Raw genomic sequence first — 5,256 nt, forward strand, 5'->3', positions numbered from 1 at the left:
CGGGAGGTTTGTGCGCGGGGCGCGGCCCGGCCAGACGGAGTGCTGGATCCGGGCGCCCAGGCGCACAACCCACTCGCCCACCCGCGACCGCCGCCACGGCGCCCTGGACCCCGGAGACGCCGGGCCGTGTTCCTCGCTCCAGGGATCGCCCCGGCGAGGCCGTCTCTCCTCACCGCCTTCCCCGCGCCCCGCGTCGCTCCTCCCCCGGCCACTGCCGGCCGCAGCGCGCTTCCGCGGGGCGGGGCGATAGGTCGTCTCTCGGTTTGCGGACCTTGGACGCCGCCTGCCTGTGGGCGGGAGGTCCTGCTCGGTGTAGCCCGGCCTGGAAAGAGCACATTTTAAAGCTGTTTTTCCAGGTTGCTCTAGAACAGTGCTAATCATATTGAGCTATAGTGTACCCCAGTAACATAATCTTGTCTCCAGTTTTAATGGACGGCCCGTGTAGATTAATTTCACTGGGGCAGCGCTTAGTTCTCACCCTTACTAGCTGCGTGCAAGGCAGAATAATGCCCCCCCACCAGGTGTTTACATCCTACTCTGAAATCGGTGCATTTATTCCCTTACGTAGTAAAGGAACATTAATACTGCGTCTGGAACTAAGGTTTATGAGAAAGTTAAAATCAAAGGACAAAGGTTAACACACTTCAAACTATTAGGTGGAGAGGACATGAGGTAGAAGGCTTCAGTCACGTCTGCCTCAGGGAACTTTTGACCTAGTGCAGGCGTACATCCCTTTTGCAGTAGGCGCTGACACTCAGGCAGGCAAATTCTCGACTGGTTACTTCCTGACTTTGCATCCTGAGAGATATAATTTTTTATTAAAATGGAATACAGTGATCCCTCATCTATCTCGGGTGTTACATTCCAGAGGCCTCAGCGATAGGTGAAAAGTATTTTTTAAAAAATATTTTAAACCCGGGGATATAGCTCAGCGGCACAGCACCTGCCTGGCAAGTGTAAGGTCGTGAGTTCGATTCCTGGTATCCCCCCAAAATAAATAAATAAATAAATATATTTTTAAAATATTTTAAATATAACGCCAAGTAGTGGTGTTATATTTAATTATTTACATATATTTTAAGGCTTTATAAACCTTTCCCACACTCCTATAAACACTTCATATGCTGTGAAATACAAGGAGAGACGCTGAATGTGTGGGCACAGTGTGGGACCGCAAACAGGTGCTATGGTCACTAAGCCAATCAGCGCCCGGGATAGAAAACACACTGCTGTGCTTGGTCGCCTTCCATTCCATCAGCCAATAGTGTGTTGTGTACAATCTCATGTTGGCAAACTTGCATAAGTTGTAGTGGCATACTGCATTTCCATTGTGTAGAGTATGGTATTCATCTGCTGATGAAATACATACTATTTTATTTCGATTTCATAGTCTTTTAATATCTTTGAATTAACATTTTTATATTGCAAATTTTTAAGCAAAAATAATTAAAATCATATATAAATATATACCACAAAATCCCATGATATAGTGAAAACTCGGAGATACAAAATTAGATATATTTTTTAAACCCAAGATACAGCGAAGCCACAATAAGTGAACCGCAATATAGTGAGGGATGACTGTATTCCAATCCTACGTTTGTGTAAACTTCTCCAAGAAATAGGAAAGTAACTTCTTCCTTGGGAATAAGGTTTATTAGGGCTTACTTGCAGAGCAGTGGATGATTTGCAGCTGCAAGATGGCTGCAAGGAAGTAGTCAAATCCCGTGTTAGGCTTCTGGTTTTCCTAGAGCATTAATAAAGAGCATAACACTGGGTCCAGCAGACCTATCCCTTACTTTTCTACTATAAATTTGTACTTTAGCTAATAGTACCCAGGTGTGAATCTCAGTACATTACCCTGAGGGATACAGGAAGCAACCTATGTGTTTACCCACTTGGTATGATGAACGTCAAGGTGTACATGCACAAAAGTGGCAAAATGGGAAAATTCTTCTATATTTTGCACTTATTATTTTTTTTGTAAACTGTTAAACTATGGCACACATTTGGGATCAAGTAAAATAACCACTGGTCAATGCTTTTGTTTCAAGTGACATCATAGTTGCTGCATAGCTCATCAACATCTTATGCTCCAGCTAACTTGATTTGCATATGTGTACCTGAGCATCACAGAGGGTCTAATAAACCCACACCACTTCTGGATTTATTAAAAAGATTTTTTTCTTTTAATTTTCCTGGTAGAAGTGGCCCAATTCAGTACAATGGCACAGATTTGCAAGTTGTTGAAGAGGCCAAAAGTGAATCATCGAATTACTCACTCATGCACGATGAAGATAATCTATTAGGGGAAAATACACGCTTTCATAACAGGTGATGTGGGTATATGATGATGATGATGATGATAACTTTAACACTGGCCATGTGAGTCAAAGTTCTTACGACAGCAAAATGGAGCAAGAATTGACCGATACATAGGGAATGCAGACCTCCTTGATTCAAATGACAAAGAAAACAGCAATGTGAGTACATATTTGACTAGTTGAAATGTTGCAAAATGACCATGCAACCAAATGGAATGATCCAATGTATGAACTAGTTCTGAAACTATAGTGAGGGTCTTAGCAGGGGTGAAAGGTATTGGATGGAAAGCCAGAACTGCCATTTAGTGTTGGAAATTATAACAGACAAAATGCTACAAAGTGCTGGGAGATGAACAAAGGCTTAACTGCAAGTAAAATGTTCTGTATGCAACAATAACCATACTCAAAACTGTATTTATTATGATACCTCACTAGCTGAACTGAAAGTATTTACAGGTCTCCTGAACTAAGGAATTTCTCATGGTAATCACAGGAATGTAAAAGACTTATGGAAAAGGAATGGGTCAAAACATGGCATAAAAATGTATGCCCTTGTACATATGAAACTTATTATACTTTCAGTTTAGACATTTATCCTGGAACTCTGCCATCAGGTCCTTATTCATATAGTAATAAACTGAATGATATTGTGAACAGGCTCCCATCTCCCAAACAAATTGGAATATAACATTTGACAACTGGTTTACCAGTGTCTCATTGATGTTACATTTGCTAACAGTGCACAAGTTGACCAGCACACAGACTGAACACAGGAACAAAGCAGAAATTCCAAATGAAATCTGCAATTTCAAAACAGAGAATTGTATAGTACAATTTGTGGGTTTCAGAAAGATAAAACAATGGTCTCATATATGGCAAAGAAAAATAAACTGGTACTGCTGATGTCAACATTTCACCATGATAGAAATACTGATAGAAACCTTGACAACACCGAAGTTTGACATGGAAACTTTCTACAACAAAACCAAGGGTGAAGTAGATGTTGTTGATGAGTTATGCAGCAACTATATGTCACTTGAAACACAAAGCATTGACCAGTAGTTGTTTTACTTGATCCTAAACATGTGTGCCACAGTTTGACAGTTTACAAAGAAAATAACAAGTGCAAAATATCACAGAAAAATTTTCTTAGGATTGGGACTGCAACTCATACGAGATAATTTATAGCAGAGGAAAAGCGTTTCTGCCCAGGCAACTATGCCAGAGAATTGTGAACCACACTGGTGAGCTGACAGGCAAACAGGTAGGCGGCCAGGAGAGTCGTGAAGAGGCCAGGGACAGTTCTTGGCATCATCAGTCTGTGTTGCAGGCTAGGAATCAGTTGCAAACCAGCATGCAAAGTTCATTGGACGAGAGGGACAGAATGACAAAGAAGTGTGTTAACAAGGAGCGCACACAGTCGTCTAACTCAGGGCTTCTCAATCTTAGCACTTAGGACAGAGGGACTGGATAGTTCTTTATTAAGGCAGGTGTGTGGTCATGTGTACCTCTGGCCTCCAACCATTAGATGGCAGCAGTATCCACTACCCCCAGCGGATACAACCAACAATGTATCTGGAATGTGAAAACGTCGGGGGTGGTGGTGGTGGTACAAACTGTAGCTGAGAACTAATAATCTAACTGTATGCTTTGAATTTCAAAAGATGAGAATGCAGGCTGGGAATGTAGCTCTGCAGAGCAATGTTAGCATGCACGGGGCTAGTTATGGCTTGTTATCCACAAAGCCTCGTGCATTCACAGGTGGGGCTTTCGCAAGGTGACTGGATTAGGGCCCATCGCTGGCTTGCTGTTCGATGGGATCTGGTTGGAAGAGGTGGGTCACTGGAGGCATGGCCTGCGGCTATCTCTTCCTCTACCTCCCCTGTTCTCTGCTTCCCACTGTGACTCCAGCAGCTGTTTCTCCTCGACTGCCCTGCCTTGCAGCCAGCTGAATATGGACTGAAACCTCTACAAACTATGATCTAACATAAACCTTTTTTCCTTTAAATTGTGTTTTGGATACTGAGTCTCAGAGATAAGAAAGTAAGACAAGGCCCTTCAGTCCCCAGCACCACAAGTAAATGGCGTCTCATAAAATATTGGTTTGGCAGTGCTGGGAATTAAACCAGGGCTGTGCCTGCGCATGCTCAGCAAGCGTTTGATCACGGAGCCACCCTGCGAGCCCTCATGACCTACTTGCTGAAGGAAAACTCAAATGGGGCTGGAAGTATAGCAAAGAAAAGTGTCAAAAAAAAGAAAGAAAAGAAACAAACGTAACTGGAACATCATTATACAGATATTTTTATTGAATACTGATTAGTTAACATATTAAGAATAAAAGTCCTACTCTTAGAACATAAGAGAATAAATAAAATAAAAATACAAATGGAATGAACATAAGACTAAGTATGTGTTATTTACACTCATATTTTACATACAGTTCTCAAACTGACCTTTTAGTATTCACTTATTGGAAACTGTAGAGTTGATATGCCATGTTAGTATTAGTTCAAACCTTATAAAACAATTTTCCTGGTGGTATTTATTTGTGGGGAGAAAACTTTACTGTATGTCTAAGTGGACATGATTTAACAATGACACTTTTATGTTATACAGAATAAACACTGCTTATTTTAGAAATGCTAAACTACAATGACATTAAATATATAGATCCTTCTTAAACTCTATTAGTTTATAAACTATCAAATGAAGCTATGAAACTTAAAATTTTAACAGTCAATCAAGCTGCAAAGAAAGAAACAAAAGGAAAAAACTCAAAGTTTTGAATATCAACTAAATTTGGCTCCATTTTTTTCTTATACTTAAAGAAATACCTCAGTTAGACATGGGGTATCCAGGTAACAATCCCTTTTTGCAAACTCAGTTATAATCAAGAGACAGAGGCAAAGACAACAGATACACACCATCATAG

At 41.1% G+C, this 5,256-nt stretch overlaps 2 protein-coding genes across 8 annotated transcripts in view; both read right to left on the reverse strand.

The window, feature by feature from the left end:
- The window catches only part of Nek3 (NIMA-related kinase 3), a gene marked incomplete in the record, with an annotated part of 29,215 nt that extends 29,002 nt beyond the window's left edge, over positions 1–213 (reverse strand). For all 7 annotated transcript variants that reach the window (XM_013515774.1, XM_013515777.1, XM_013515775.1 and 4 more), the window contains 1 exon segment: positions 1–213.
- A 4,389-nt stretch (positions 214–4,602) lies between these two features.
- Positions 4,603–5,256, reverse strand: part of Ckap2 (cytoskeleton associated protein 2) — a gene marked incomplete in the record, with an annotated part of 12,870 nt that continues 12,216 nt past the window's right edge. Inside the window, 1 exon segment of the mRNA XM_013515726.1 lies at positions 4,603–5,256.

This window comes from Chinchilla lanigera, unplaced genomic scaffold, assembly GCF_000276665.1.
Source record: "Chinchilla lanigera isolate Chin_1 unplaced genomic scaffold, ChiLan1.0 scaffold00030, whole genome shotgun sequence".
Lineage (NCBI taxonomy): Eukaryota > Metazoa > Chordata > Mammalia > Rodentia > Chinchillidae > Chinchilla > Chinchilla lanigera.